The sequence below is a fragment of the Amphiprion ocellaris genome, chromosome 18, assembly GCF_022539595.1.
Source record: "Amphiprion ocellaris isolate individual 3 ecotype Okinawa chromosome 18, ASM2253959v1, whole genome shotgun sequence".
Classification (NCBI taxonomy): domain Eukaryota; kingdom Metazoa; phylum Chordata; class Actinopteri; family Pomacentridae; genus Amphiprion; species Amphiprion ocellaris.
In genome coordinates, this window is record NC_072783.1 from 4,721,008 (window position 1) to 4,737,449 (window position 16,442).

The following is a 16,442-nucleotide window of genomic DNA, read 5'->3' on the forward strand; positions in this document are numbered from 1 at the left end:
TTTGAGTAATGTTGCTAACAGACAGACAGACAGACAGACAAACAGACAGACAGACGCCGTTTGTCACATAATTCCGCCACATTCCTTGGCGGAGTAATTATGTAGCAAACAAAAACGTGCTAATCTTCAATATTAGTCTACAATGTAGAAAATAATACAATTAAATAAAAAGCATTGAATGAGAAGGTGGGGTCCAAGCTTTTGACTGGTAGTGTACACACACACACACACACACACACACACACACACACACACACACACACACACACACACACACACATATATATAAACGTTTACAGAAGTTTAGCTCAATGTATAAAGTACTTATTGAGATTTTTTTTAATTGCCCACTGATCCACTGTCAGCATGTTTTTTCACATGAAACTTCACTAGAATTTGGGGCTCTTTGAACAACAGTATTTCAGGAACTATAAAAGATAAAAACCTGAATTTTTCACTTGTATTTCTCATCATGTCACTGATTCAAAATTTGCAATAATGGACAAGTATATCAAATATCAGCTGATCATGAGTGAGGTAAAAATATTGAAACAAATTTAAGCCGTCATGAAAAGTTGAAATATAAACTTAATTTCAATGAGTTAAAAAAAAGTATTGTTGAGGTCATGTTTTGGTACAATTTTGGTGCTGTGAAAACAAAACATAAAACATTTTAAATTAAACACTGGATTACAAAACAGAACGTCAAAAAGTCAATACTGCAACCTACTAAGAAATAAGAAAAAAATCCTAAATAAATAAATCTAAATAAATATATATTATTATATATATTTATATTCTAAATGAATGTCATGATGAAATAACGGTGAAAATTTCAGGCGTTTATGTTTAATAGTTTCTGAGATGTTGTCATTTAAATGTCAATATGTAAAAGAAAAAACCTGCTAAATGTGTGTCAACGGGCAATTTTTATTTCATTTTTTCATTGTAAAGTACTCAATCTTATATTTCCCAGATACCATTTTAAATATTCATAGGTTCTGATAAATTAATTTGGAGCCAATCAGGGTGGGGCAGAAGGAAGCTGATGACTGGAGATGAACTAACCCACATGAAGGTGGAGATAAACCGGAAGTAAGGAGAGCAAATGTGGTTTTATTTCAGTGATAATCAGTTTCATGCAATCAGAAGATCATGTCTGCTCTTTAATTTAATGTGACATCAGCTGCAGGGACAGTCTAAGGACACTGCAGCTGTTAAACCTGAGTTTTCTACCTGGAACAAGGTGAGGAGGAGGAGGAGGAGGATGAAGGAGGGAGGGAGGCTCCATGATGATGATGGTGGTGATGATGACGATGAAGGGAATAAATAAGGGCAGCAGAGGCAGTGTGGAGGCAGATGCGTGTGTTAGTGCGTACAGTGCGTGCTTTGCGGCGCGGCTCCTGTAGAGAGCGGTAGATAGTTTGGAGAAGTGTCAGCTCGGCTCTACTGTACATCGGAGGGAGGAGCGAGCGTGTAGTATTTCTTTTTTGGTTCTTTCCCCCGTCGTTGCAGCCCATCCAAACGCTACTGGAAAGGCAACAAAAAGGGCAAACAAACTAGGCGATTTTTACGCACGAATCCAAATTAAGGGAGGAAGCGGTGCAAGGAGGAAGGAAGGAAGGAGGATACGGTGTGACGGTACGACGCGCAGCGGCTTCGGCGGAGGGAAGCAACCGGGGCTCGGAGTGCGAGAGGGACGGGGAGACATCCAGCGCACAAACCCGGAGGAGCCACGCTGACTTTTTCTCCCGCTTCGGGCTTCAACCCCCCTCTCCTAATCTCCGGACAGTTTTCACGCCGCGTGTTGTTGGAGCGCGTCCTGGGGGGTTTGGTGACCGACGGTAAGTGCGCGTTATCGGGCAGCGTGGTGTGTGTTTGCGCGTGTGTGTGTTTGTGTGCAGGCGGTGCTAGTCTCCAAGTAGCCCGGGCTGGCTGGGTTTGACAGATCGGATCAACAGCCAGGAGGTAGACTCGGTGCACCGGGGATCTGGAGCCTTGCCTGCCCGCCTCACTGCTTCCCTCTCCCCGGTGCAGCCGCGGATCAGCCCCGGTTAACCGGCCTGGAGGTTACTGTACAGCGGCTATGGTGCCTGTGTTGTTTTTTTTCTCTTCTTTTGGTGGTGGTGTGCAGCTCTCAGGGCCTGGACTTGGATTTACTGCCTTGCTGCACTGTGACGCGCGCATTGGCACACGTGCACACACGCATAGAGTCTCATTCTCAATAATAAAGCCTCAGCCAGCTGCGTGATTCCTCCCCCAGACGTGCACCAGCACTGCACAGATCAATAGAAAAGCCTGCACTTTAACTCGGACAAGGCTCTAATGAATGATGTGCATGTGCCCTTGTGCGTGCACCGGGTCATTCTCGTGCACACTTCCATGCATGTCTGTGAATGTAGTGGATTGCATAACGGTTGCTGCTGTTTAGACTCTTTAATAATCACATTTCTGCAGCTCTTGTTTCTGGGTGTCAGGTCCAGTTGGGACACCGTGTCTATTTCAAAGCCACCAGGTAATGAGATTCCCACAGACAAACCGCTTCCGTTTAGACAAACATGCCCTCAGAATACTGTACATTTTTGCTCTGAGACAACATTGCCTTGGGAGTTGCCTAGATTGTTGCCAAGGAACACTTAAGCAACACTTTCCCTGACGTCCCGCGACCCCAGCTGACTCGTCAGACCACGTGAGAATCCACCGGCTGTGAAAATAATCTCGGCACACGATTGCGGATCATGAATAAATATCATGGTAATAGCCCCTCTTTGGTGAGCGAAAGCCTTCATCACCACATTACAGCGGCGTAATAATTAAATCACTCAGCGCCAACCACTCCGCTCCAAAGCCTCCCTTCTTTTCAGGGTGTCGATTCTCGGCTCGTTTTCACGGGAGCATCTTGCGCCGGCGCTGATGGAAAGTGACAGTCTAAAAGCTGCTCTTGTAGTCGAAATCCATGAAGCTTTGCTACAGATGCACTTCCTCTGGTGGACTGGGTGGAGGGACTGAACCGGGACAAATTGAACAACGGTGGACTGTTTCATGTCTGTGTTGAGAGATTTTAAAGCTGTTATAAGTTTGTAGTCGCAGTGATACTTTCCTAAAACCTGCAATCACACTGGATTGCATTGAGAGGATTGCACTGACCTATATTAATAATGTCTCCGGCATTACCATCTATGAGTTTCGAGGGACTGTACAGCGAAATCGACTGAAACAACTTCATGTCAGATCAGCTGGTGCAGCCCCGCGGACGCCCACTGTTCATTAATCATTAGCCACCGGCTTAAATCGCAGTGTTCTGGCCCCAAGTTGATCATTAGCCCCAGACAAATTCACTGCTCAAGTGTGTTCTCTAAGGATATGATCGTAAAAAAACCCAGCAAAACCACCAGGAACAAGCAGATAAAGTCAACATTTAGACACCGGTGCTTTATTTTTGTGTTATTTTAAGTCATTTTTAAGTAGGCTTGCTCCTTCCTGAGTGATCTTTGGTCAACATAATGTCAGAGAGCAGTAAAAAAAAGCTTCCAGAGTTCAAGGTGATGTGTACAAAGCTGCTTGATCATCACAAAGATATCAGTTATGTTCAATGCTTTCTGGCTCTAGCTTCACAGATGTGAGAATCTTTGGTTGTTTTGGAAAAAAGGTGCAGTTTTCAAGCAACTGATGCTATTTTCAGACATTTTAAGACTAAATTCATCACTTTGCAGTCCATTTTGGCTCCAAAATATTCAGATTACAATGAGATAAACTGACTAAACAGTCCAGTGTTTGCATTTTATCAGGTAATGATCATCAAAATATCCAGAAACAAGTAGATGAAGTCAACATTTATGTTGTGTTTTCTCATACATCGGGTGCTTTATTGGAGATAGTAATAGTAGCTGTATTTATTTCACTGCACAGCCTGCAGTTCAGCTGAAAAGTCTTTGAATTCTTGTAACTGTTGGTCACAGTTGAGTAACTTGTGGTTTTGCAGTTGCACTGAGGAGTGAATTGGTTCCTTTTTAGCTGTTTTGGTTCCTTTTTAGCTTTTTAAAAGTGATTTTTGATGAAATATCACAATTTTAGGCTTGTGTTCACTATTTTCTGGCTCCAGCTCCACAAATGCGAACATTTTTGGTTGTTTCAAGTCTTTGTTGGGAAAAGGTGCAATTTTCAAGCAGTTAACACTATTTCAGACATTTTCAGACTAACTGAATGATTTAAACCCCTCAAATATCCTGATTATAATGAAATAAACAATGAAAAACAGCAAATTCGAGATAATTGAGAGCCTGGAGTCCAGCATTTCATCAGATAAATGAAACCAATCAGCAAAGTAGATGGAAACAAGTAGATGAACTCAACATTTAGATGCTGAAGCTTAATTTCTGCCTCATTTCTAGCATGTTTTTCCATGTATAGAATGAAAGCTAATGGGAAATAAGTAGACTTGTTCCCTGCTGAGTGATCTTGATCATGAAAATACCAGAGAAAATAATGAAAAATGCTAATTATAAGTCCAAAGAGTTCAAAGTTATCATCTAAGTTCACTATTTTCTGGCTATAGCTTCTCAAATGCAAGAATCTTTGGAGTTTTAGGATCTTGTTTGAGGGAAAAGTGCAATTTTCAAGCCTAAATTAGTACATTAGACCATCGGAATATCTAGATTAGAATGAAATAAACAGAGAAAAGCTGCAAATTTGAGATCCTTTTGGAGCCTGGAGTCCACGTGTAAGCAGAGAAGCTCAACGTTTAGATGCTGGAGCTTTATTTCAGGCTTATCTCTAGAATGTTTTTCCATGTATAGAATGAAAGCTAATGGGAAAGACTTGTTCATGTTTGAGTGATTTTGAGCTAGAAATCATTAGAGAGCAGTGAAAAATGCCCATCAAAAGTCCCCAGAGCTCAAAGTTATCCTGTATGTTATATATTTCCTGTCTCCAGCTTCACAAATGCAAGAATCTTTGGAGTTTTAGGGTCTTGTTTCGGGAAAAGTGCAATTTTCAAGCTTAAATGAATAAGTTAGACCACCAGAATACCTAGATTATAATAAAATTAACAGAGAAAAGCTGCAAATTTGAGATCATTGGGAAGCCTCTGGTCCACGTGCAAGAAGATAAAGTCAACATTTAGACGCTGGAGCTTTATTTCTGCCTCATTTCCAGCATGTTTTTCCATGTATAGAATGAAAGCTAATGGGAGAGGCTTGCTCCCGGCTGAGTGATGTAACAGGACTGTACAAAGGAACCCAGGGATGGTGGATGGATGCAGCCCCATGTGACCTATTCTATATATTCCCTCCTCTCCTTCCTCGCCTCTCCTTCTCCCTTCCTCTCGGCTGGGGCTCCTTCGGGGGGCCAGAGGTGACCTTCTTGGTTCTCTCCCGGCAGCGAACACCCCGGCGGGCCTCTCTTTTTGTGACCCTCTTTTCTGTCTTTCTTCCTGGCCTCCGTGCTCTGTTTCCCCTTCTCCTCATACCACCACCACCACCTCCTGCTACTGCTGCTCCTCCTCCTCCTCCCCCCCTCTCAACATCTACTCCCATCCCCTCCTATTCCTGGTGGAGGAGCAGCAGCAGCGGTGACGGCTCTGAATGCTAAGAAACGTGGAGCGTCCACTTATATAACCTCGACTGAGCGGCTGATGTCCTGGTCTATATCCGCTATATAATGGTGTCAGAGCTGTCTGGAGAGGCAGAGGGCATGCTGGGTAGACCAATATGTCAGGAGCTATTCCTGAACAGAGCGAGGTGAACGGGGTGAGATTGTACTTCCTGTTTTGTTTTAAATGTTGGATTTGGAAGATACAGTTGATTATATGTGACCTTTACCGTCTTTACATATTCGTACGGACTTCTCTGCCATTCTTAAACACATTTATGGAACCTCGGAGGCTGTGGAGCTACATACACTGTAAAAAAAAAAATGTTTTTACAGTAGCTGTTGGTCGCCAGAATGCTACCGCAAAATTACGGTAAAACATTTTCCACATTTAGAAATGTATTTATATTGTCGATTTTAGGGTTGAAAAAAAAGACGTGTTTTATTCCATGTTTTATTGCGCAAAAAAAAAGTTTTAACCTTGAAAAATTTGAAAATTAACATAAAAATACCATATAAAATAAAATTTGTGTAACTTAACATAAACATACAGCATTTTTCCATTTCAGCACAACAGTTTGTGTATTTAACATTAAATGTGTTTTTAGCAAAAATTGCGTCTAAAGTTGTCATAAATATTAAAGTATGTCCATTATTAACACAAAAGTAACAAACTGTATTTTCTACATGTAATGAATGCAGAAATTGCCATGTTACTTGTCAAATACATATTGTAGCATGTTTCCAGGACAACAATATGTACATTTAACTGGGAAAAACTGTATTCTTTTCGAAATTAGTCCTACGTATTACTGCATTTTTCCATTAAAAACTGCGCAGGAGTTGGGAAATCTATTTTATCAAGAGAAAGAAATCTAAAAAAACCACACTTTTCTCCTGATTAATTTGTTTATGGTGATTCTGTGTTATATAAACTGCATTAAACTGTTTCAGAGGTTACAGATTTTTACCGTCATGGATTGACAGTTTTTCCCTGTAAAATTACAAACATTTTTTACAGTGTATTTGTAGCCGATCGGCGGATGAACCTCCCAGACTTCAATTCCCTCGTCTTTATGTTCTGTTTGACCTTAGCTGACTTGACTGTTGCTTAGCATATAGCATCAGGGCCCTGAGGCGCTTCGCCATGCTGTCTGTGTTTTCGCCTATGACTAATTAGATCATAGCGCCCATATGCTATAGACTTGTACGTTGGCTCATAGGATCTATTCATCCAGGGCGAAACGCAGCCAACCACAAAATGTCATCTGATCATCACGGGTTTCTGCACTGAAACTGGGCTAATAGGTCTTTGTGGCCGTGTGAAGTACGGCTTGTGTTTATCGGCGTGGCTGCGCTGTTTTTAGCCGCATCCCCGTCAACAAAGGCGTCCTTATGAAAGGCTGTTCTGTATGTGGACATTTGATTCGGTTTTATTTTCATTTGAGCAAATAAATTGGCCCCTTTATGCATGAGGAGGTTTCGCTCAGATGACTAACCAAACATCAAGCATCTTTTACCCGGCCTGCCTATACATCATTACGCATCCTAAATAAGTCCAAGCATGACTGGAATCATGACGAAATTGGAAAGATTTGAGAAACTGACCAAGGGAAGTGCTTGCTAATTGCATCCAGGGTAAATAATATATCATCCGTAACGTATGGACGCAGTAATTAAACCCTGTCGCTGCATGTACTTATTGTGATCTAACAAAGCAGTGTGGCATTTTTAATAAAGTTGGCCACATGATAATATACCCAGTTTGTGGTTCCAGTTACAGTCGGAAATCAATTTCAGGCCTGTGACTATTTTCATAGCTGAACAATGGAATGATGATTTTACTTCCTAAAGTGCAGGGCTGCCACTAGCAATTATAGATTAGTTATTCAGTCTATAAAATGTCGGACAATTGGGAAAGATCGAATTCAGACTTTACAAGAGGCCATGCGACAAGTGTCCTGTTTTAACCACAACCCAAAACTATTAATTTTACTGTCCTAGAAGAGGGAATGCACTGAAAATATTCTCATTGAACCCTCTGAACTGCAACCTGCTGTCACAGTGGGCTCATTTTTAGCTGCAATAAAAAGTCCTGAAGCTCTGTGGAAACAGAATAACCTTGATTAGAATTGGCAAAAACTAAAAAACTGACATCTTTTAAGGAAAAAAAAGATGTAAACTTAAAGTTACATTTCTTTTATTATTCCGTTTTCAAAAATTGAACTAACCTGGAATCAACAAGTGAAACATTTTTCCACATGTACACCATTGTGACCACTGGATTAAAAAATAGTGGCTTGACATAGTTTAGATATTTTACTACTTACAGATTTAATTTCTTTCCACGCACAGTCTGCAGTTCAGTCGAAAAGTCTCTTAATTTTTGTCACTTAACCGTTGCTTGCAGTTCAGTATCTTGTGTCTTTGCAGTTGCATCAAGAAGTGCAGAATATCTAGATTTTTGCAGAATCCGATTAAAGCAAATTGTTTTTGGCGAATAAAGTGAATTTGATGAAATTTAATGATTTCAAGCTTTTAGACAGAAGCATGTGTCACATATAATTAGTTTTAAGAGTAAAAAAACCTAACGATTTGTTCTGTTTTTATAGTTTCTGGCTCTGATAAATGGTGTAATTTTGGTGATCCATGCACAGCCTGCAGTTCAACTGAACAGTCTATTAGTTTTTGTCTTGCAGCTGTTGCATGCAGTTCAGTATCTTGTGGCTTTGCAGCTGCGTCGAGAAGTGCAGAATATTTAGATTTTTGCAGAATCTGGTTAAAGCATATGGTTAATTTTTTAGCAAATTTTTCAATGAGGCATGTCGAATAAAATGAATTTGATAAAATGTCACCATTTCAAGCTTTCAGACAGAGCTGTGTGTCACACAGTAAGTTTAAAGAGCAGAAAACCCAACAATTCTATCTGTTTTCAGAGTTTTGGCTGATAAATGGTTTCATTTTGGTGATTTAATTTCTTTCCATGCACAGCCTGCAGTTCAGTCGAAACATCTCTAAATTGTTGTCATGCAGCTGTTGCTTGCAGCTGAGTAACTTGTATCTTTGCAGTTGCGTCAGGAAGTGCAGAATATCTAGATTTTTGCAGAATCCGATTAAAGCAAATGATTTTTGGCGAATAAAGTGAATTTGATGAAATTTAATGATTTCAAGCTTTCAGATGGAACGGTGTGTCACATATAATTAGCGCTTCATTCTGTTTTTATAGTTTCTGGCTCTGATAAATGGTGTAATTTTGGTGATTTTTCAAAAGAATTATGTTTCTTCTGAACCAAGCCAGCAGGTTTTTGGAATCCAAGAACATTTCTTACCTTCAAAAAGTCACCCAAACTTTTGATGATGAGAATAGTTGACCATTACTTTAATTGTTGACAGCTAATCCATTTCTTGTTGTTAATGAAATACTTCAAAAACTCATTGCACAATGGTAGAAAACACAGAGAAGCAGAAGATGTGAACATCTGAGTATTTTGTCAGAGATGTTAAGTTTCTCCAAATGAAGTTGTTGCTGCCAATTAAAATCAATGAAGGTGAAGTTATTAGATTCCTCAGGAAAGCCAGAAAAGTGTGAGCGGATGTGTAAAGGTAATAATACACCAGTAATGTGTCGTCTGTCCTGTCTGCCAGTGAAGGGAACTCTAGGCTGTTTCCTGCTGTAATATCTGGCTCAGAGAGTCGTGGCAGCTCCAGCGACTGGCAACCCAACCCTCATTAGCAGAGAAGAATGAAGCGAACCTTCCAGCGTGACGTCGCAGCCGGTTTGTGTTGCATTCGGAGGCCCCGTGTGAAGCCCGGCCGCTGATAAGCATGCTGTCATGGCGAACACGACAACAGATTATCAGCGCCCTCTGCACCAGTCTTCCCTCAGACCACTGGGGGTCCTGCTGTCTTTGAGATACTCCAACATCCCATCCAGCTCGCGAACACGCCGACATCTGACGCATTACATCAGATGTCAGGCAGCCAGCTCCCAGCTTGTGGTTTCTTTCTAGCATGGCCCCTCCTGTTTCTCTTAGTTTCACTTTATTCTCTGCGGGTTTTTTTCGGTTGTTTCTGTTGAGCGGTGGTTTCCACGCAGATGTCTCGTCTTTTTCACTCCTCAGCGTCCCCTTAAGCTTCCAAATATCTCGTAAAGAATGGCCAGAAAGAACTGCAGGAGTGTTTTCTCACACAGTTTTATTAACGCCAGGCGGCTTGGCTCCGCTGGGGTACGACCAGGGCCACTCATAACTGGCTTTTCATCAACGGGAATACTTGGCACCGACGCTCCCAAGGTTTATTTTTGTCAGGGTTGAAGCAGAGCACTTTACGAGGAGGAGTTCATCCGACTTTTGCTGGCGCTGGACTGCTTTCACTCTCTGTTTTTGAGAGAGAATTGCTCGGGTTTATGCAGCTGAACAGGAATTAAGTCACTCCACATTTGCAGACGTGTGAAACAATTCTGTTTTCTTCAAAGTTCTTGTACATTTTCTTGTGCTTAGACAGTAAATATGCTTTTTTGCATAGTTTATTAGCATTTTTTTTACTCGAAGGCTATTAAAAGTGCTTTACAATGTTTAAAAAGAAGAAAACATTTCAGTTATTATCAATATTAACCATTTTCATTATTTTCGAAAAAAGTTCTTGAACAATTTCTTGTGCTTAGACGGTAAATATGCTTTTTTGCATAGTTTATTAGCATATTTTTTACTCGAAGGCTATTAAAAGTGCTTTAAAATATTTAAAAACAAGAAGAAAACAAATAAGCATAAAAAACATTAGAATTATTATCAATATTAGTAATTATAACTATTTTCCTCAATGTTCTTGTACAGTTTCTTGTGTTTGGACAATAAATGTGCTTTATCGTGTAGCATAATAACATATTTTAAACTCTAAAGCTATGAAAGTCCTTTAAAAATATTTAAAAAGAAGAAGAAAACAGCATATGAATATAAAAACATTTGAATTATTATGAGTATTAATAATTTTAGCTGTTTTACTCCAAGTTCTTGAACAGTCTCTTGTGTTTGGACAATAAATATACTTTTTTGTAAAGCATATTAGCATATTTTATACTCTAAGACTAGTAAAAGTGCTTTCAAATATTTAAAAACAAGAAGTAAACAGCATATAAACATAAAAAACATTTTAACTATTTAACCATTAACATCATTTTAACTATTTTCCTCAAAGTTCTTGGACAGTTTCTTGTGTCTGGACAATAATTAACACTTTTAGTTGGAAATTTAACCTATTTTTGTTGATCTTAAAGATGTTTGATTTGCATATTTCTATTTTTATAATAATTGTTGAACGAGTCCATCCAACATTTGCTGGCTCTGGACTGCTTTCGCTTGGGTTTAAGCAGCCAAATAGGAATTAAGTCGTCTCACATTTGCAGACGTGTTGAACAACAAGACAGTAAATCAGCGTCATAAACATGAAGGCCTTGTGGAATAGACATGGACTCCTTTCATGTGGATTTGAGATTAAATGACTAATAACAGTTGGGGTATCTGCGTCCCTGAGGCAGACGATAATCAGTTCCTAATCAGAGGGTTCCCCAGAGGAATGAGTCTGTTTGATTATGAGTGTGGGCACTGGAAACAAAGGTAATAAAAGATAATTGGAGATTTACTTTCAATTGATAGCCGTTGTTTTGGATGCAGTGTGGGGTTGTTTATTGGATTCTGGATGTCTCTGTACATAGAAAATACACTTAAGGTGTCAAAAAACTAGAGGATAAAAAGTTTCAGTGCCGGAAATGTTCATTTCACATTGGCTTCATTGCGTCCTCTCCATGCGTTTTCCATTACAATATAAAGTCCTGCATCTCTGTAAGTAGAGAGAACTTAAAAAAAAAAGCAGTAGAAAAATTATGTATTGCCATAAATCATTATAAAGGAAAACAAAAGTTGAATTTCCTTGATTTTTCATTTCACAAAACCTGATAAAAATCTGAAATCAACATTTCCACCATTTTTTCTCCGCGTCCAAACATTCTACTTGGAGAAAATTGACTCTACATACTTTAGATATTTCAATTTTTATGTTTTTAATTTGTTTTCGTACTTGTTTAGTGTAAACACTGCCTGCAGTTCAGTCAAGCCATGCTGAGAAGACTCTTCATTTTTGAATGTTTATCGCAGCAAACTCACTAATGGCTTGCCGGTTGTGCCAGAAAATGAAGAATTTTTAGATTTTTACATAACTTTTTTAGTACAAAAGCTTATTTTACGGCAGTAGAATAAACTGATTGGTGATTTTTAGCTTAGATTTAGGTAATTTTCCTGACCATCATTTTCCCGCACATCACCGATGAGCCGTTCATAGATTGCTTGGAAGTTCAAAACCTGGAATTTTTTATGGTTTTCAGAGTTTCTGGCTCTGATAAATGCTGTAATTTTGGTGGTTGTTTAAAATCAATAATACCTTCTAAGCAAAACGTAGATTTAAGCGATTTTAATGAAATATCATGATTTTAAACTTAGATTTGTTTATTTTTTTCGACTAAACAAAATATAACAGATGAGTTGTTCATGGACTGTTGAAAATTAAAACCCTGTCAAATGTTTCTGTTTTTACAGTTTTTGACTTTGTAATTTTGGTGATTTTTTAGACTTGATAACATGCTTTTCAAACCCACCAGTGGGTTTTGAGGTTCAGAGGGTTTTTAAAAAAAGAAAAAAACTAGAAGCTGGAAGCACAGATTGTTCAGACTTGAAAACTATATTTTATAACATTAAAAACTTATCTAATTTACTGAATAATCATTACAAAAATCTACCACCTCTGAGTGTTTGATGAAAGCCCAGCTAATGGCTTTAATGATTAAGCCAACAGGGCTACGAGGCTCTACGATAAGAACAAAACTGTTGTGCTGCTTCCACTTGGAAATTTTCCACGCTCCAACATATTATCTGCTGCGGTAATGAATAACTCTGAGCATAGAGATGCCTATAAAACCCCACAATTAGAAGTTTGGCCCCGACCCAAGCCCTGCTATGGTGACTCTGCTCTTCCGACATTTACTGTACATCGGTCAACCTTTCATTACGGCAGGGAAAAAAGAAAAGAGGCCACGAGTAGAGAATACTTTGACCTTTCTATCCCATCAGAGTGCTTAATGCTTCCACGCTGCTCTTGAACTCTAACCAGGATTACTCCTTTTGAGGAACCAGACTTCTCCATTAAACCCACCACCGCTTGAATTCCTCTCAAACCCCCGAATTAGGAGCCGAATAAATGACGGAAAAGCAGGACTTTTATTGCTCCCTGTTTGTAATCTGTCACGCTCGAGGAAACAGGGATGGGCTTGTTCCAACGTCTGATAGTTTGGCAAGCCTCGAAACTCCACCTCTCTGTCGTTTTATTTTTATTATTTTTTTTAATGTCGGGATCGAGGTTAAGGTCGCTACTTATGGGAGACACTTACAGTACTGCTGCTTTCACAATTACAAGACCCAAAATAAAAGAGTTCTGCTTCCAAAGTTGGTCTTCAGAATAGAAACTCGCAGCTTTTCATTAGAGCCACGGCTTTTCACTCCAGACACCGAGGAATTACGAGCGTGAGGCGGCTGTAGTTTGCTTGTTCTACTGCCGTCGTCTTCAGATAAACACACGGTTCTGTTAGACAAACACAAAGACACCTTCGACACCGCCGCCGTTAGTAGATGGATAGTTTTTTGATTCTGTTTGTGGAAATTCAAGCTATCCAGTAGCTTACATGTCACATTCAAGATAGATAAGGAAACACTGAGGTGCAAGGGTGCAAAAATTGTTGGTATTTACATTAAAATAGGTTATTAATTGCTGGTATTTACAGTGTAATAGTATACTTTGCACAGTGAACACTGCACTAATTCTGTTCGGTTAAATTTGCACGACAGAAATAGGACATTGCAGATATATTCATTTTGGCTCATTTTTACAGCTGTTATCAAGGATTGGGGGAAGGAAAATTATAGATAATTACTGATCATTTTTTATTTTATTGTCTTCTATGCAGTAGAAAAATAATGTATCATAAATCGTTAAAAAGGAAAACGAAAAAGCTAAATTTCTTTGATTATTCGTTTCATAAAACTTGGAAAAAAAAAACCCTGAAATCAACATTTACACGTTTTTTTCCCCCAAATTTCCTTGGGACTCCACATACTTTAGATATTTCAGTTCTTATGTTTTTCATTTGTTTTCGTAGTTGTCTGGCGTAAACACTGCCTGCAGTTCAGTCGAATCATGCTGAGAAGTCTCTTAATTTTTGTTTTTTCACAGTGAACTCACTACTGACTTTCCGGTTGTGCCTAGAAATTAAGAGTTATAGATAATTACTGATCATTGTTATTGACCTGCTTTTAGTGAAGACGAGGATTAAAGAGGTTTAACTTGAATTTAATCATGTAAGCCTATTTACCAAAGCACAAAAACACACTAAAACAAGAATATTTGTGCACATAAATTAAGATAAAGGAATCAACCCACCTTGATGCACTTTATAGATAAAGAAAACGAGTAAAAGTGAAGCTGCGGCACAATAATGTTAAGGTTTTGAGTAGCTGCCTTGGAATGGGAATCACTTCCGCTCCCCTACGAAACATTTCGAAGCAGTTTGCAAGAAGTTTGTTGCTTGGATGGGGGTTGTGTTGGGGTTGTGGGTGGTTTTTGAAGCCTGTCTCGCAAAGGGCTTGCTGGCCACAGCCTTCACCAGTGGAGGTTTGGGGCTTCAGACAGGGTGGCCACAGACTGGCAGGCCTTGGAAGACCTGCACGGAAGCTAACGGTTAGCACAATGGAGGTTTGGGGGTTTGGACAGCTTGGTCACAAACTAGCAGGCCTCAGAAGACCTGCACGGAAGCTAACGGTTAGCACAATGGAGGTTTGGGGGTTTGGACAGCTTGGTCACAAACTAGCAGGCCTCAGAAGACCTGCACGGAAGCTAACGGTTAGCACGATGGAGGTTTGGGGGTTCGGACAGCTTGGTCACAGACTAGCAGGCCTCGGAAGACTTGCATGGAAGTAATGGTTAGGACGATGGAGTTTTGGGGGTTCGGACAGCTTGGTCACAGACTAGCAGGCCTTGGAAGACCTGCACGGAAGCTAACAGCGCGATTGAGGTTTAGGGGTTCAGATGGTGGTCACAGAGTAGTAGGCCTTGGAAGACCTGCATGGAAGCTAACGGTTAGCACGGTGGAGGTTCAAGGGGCTCCATTATGAATTATGCTTGCTTGGGAATTGTTAATGTTAGCTGGCATTTTGTGTCTGTGCTTTTATGATGGTTTGCATGTAATACATTTAGATGAAACACTCAGATTCTTTTGAACAATCATCTTACTGCCACTGATGAACGATCATTTTAACGCCCAGGCTTACTTTCAAATGCTTAGCCTTTACTTTAAGCCAACTCATCCATTAGTTTCATCCAACCGCTGCTTGCTAGCTTGTTCTCATCGTTGACCAGTCTGGTTTTCTCACGCTTCAAATTACAACACAGTTCTTTAGAAATTAAAGGTTCAAATCCCAGAGCTGCTCCACAGTGTCTCCATCCACACCCTGGCCATAGAAGTACTCCTGAGGGGGGAAATACCACTGGATGGGAATCGCTGATGCGTAGTATCTTTTTAATGCAAGATTACAGGGGTATAGGGATGTGTTGTGATATCTATGTAATTGTTAGTATCGGTTGGTGAAGGCTTTAAACGCTGGAAACGCTGGTAAAGCTAAAAGTTTACAGTTTAACTTGATAATATGACTTAAAATCAATGTGTTACAGATGTTTTACATGGAAGATGAAGTAGCATGTGGATATGTACAGTCAAATAGAATACTAGCTACTGTAAAAGTAGGCATTAAAATGTGTTAATTCTCTGCAAATTCATTACATTAATCTTATCTTTATAGGTTTGGAACACTTTTTAAAATTCCATCCTGCTTCACAAGGTGGGAAAGTGCAACAGTCGAGTCATAAAACAATCAGGTTTTAAAAGACAAAGACATGAACCGGTGTATGAAAGCAGGTACAGTGTTTTAAAAGACATAAAAGAAAGTTTAATGGAAATAAAAGTTCAAGTGAAATCAGGAGCGGCTTAGATTAAAGTATGTTTTAAAGAGAAACTAGAAAGAAGTCACTAAATTAGTTGATATATCTGCAGCTGTATCGGTAAAAATCCAATACAGAGACATCTTGGTTGGAAATAAGTCGGTGTTTTAAACTTTGTGGTTTCAAGACTTTCTCTGTGTTCTCTTACAATTGGCTGCCCACTTTCTTTCTTTCTTTCTTTTATTCTGCACCACCCTCTTATCTATTCACAGCAAGCTGCTTCCTCGGCTGGAGAACGGCCTAGATTTTGGTCACACGTCTGGTTTTCACAGCGGTCGAGTCACACCTCGGTCCGACTGGGCCGAGTGCGTCTGTGCATACGAGATATTCCTCCCCTCACCGGCCCAAGAATCAGACTTTGGTTTATGTTATGACTGTCTGCGAGGGTCAGAGATCATTCTAGAGTTTAGTTGGGCGTCTCTGAAGCGTGACTGACGGTGACCTTCTCCTCCTGCTGCTGCTTGTTTGAGGAAACTTTCCTCCTCTTTAAACGTCACATTTCCAAACCCCTCTGAAGCGCTCATTTGTACCCCAATAGCTACTTTCCATCCTCTGATTACCCCGGCGTTTGACACAAAGTGGAGTGGGTTTTCGGGCTTTGATGGAAGCGCTCGGCTCCAGCATCAGGCGAAGAACTCGGCCTGTGATCGAATAATGACGGCGGAAATTGTGTGTCATTATATTACTGCTGCAGGTGGGCAAGCTGTGAGTTTCAGAGTGGCTTGTTTGAAGCAGGAAATACAAGTGAGTCACCATTT

General features: G+C 39.9%; 1 protein-coding gene across 1 annotated transcript in view; it reads left to right on the forward strand.

Moving 5' to 3' along the window:
- The first annotated feature begins 1,382 nt into the window (after positions 1–1,382).
- Positions 1,383–16,442, forward strand: part of LOC111575976 (thyroid hormone receptor alpha) — a 283,113-nt gene continuing 268,053 nt past the window's right edge. Inside the window, exon 1 of the mRNA XM_023281440.3 lies at positions 1,383–1,844. The gene's annotated coding sequence lies outside the window, so the exon portion shown is untranslated. The remainder of the gene's footprint in view (positions 1,845–16,442) is intronic.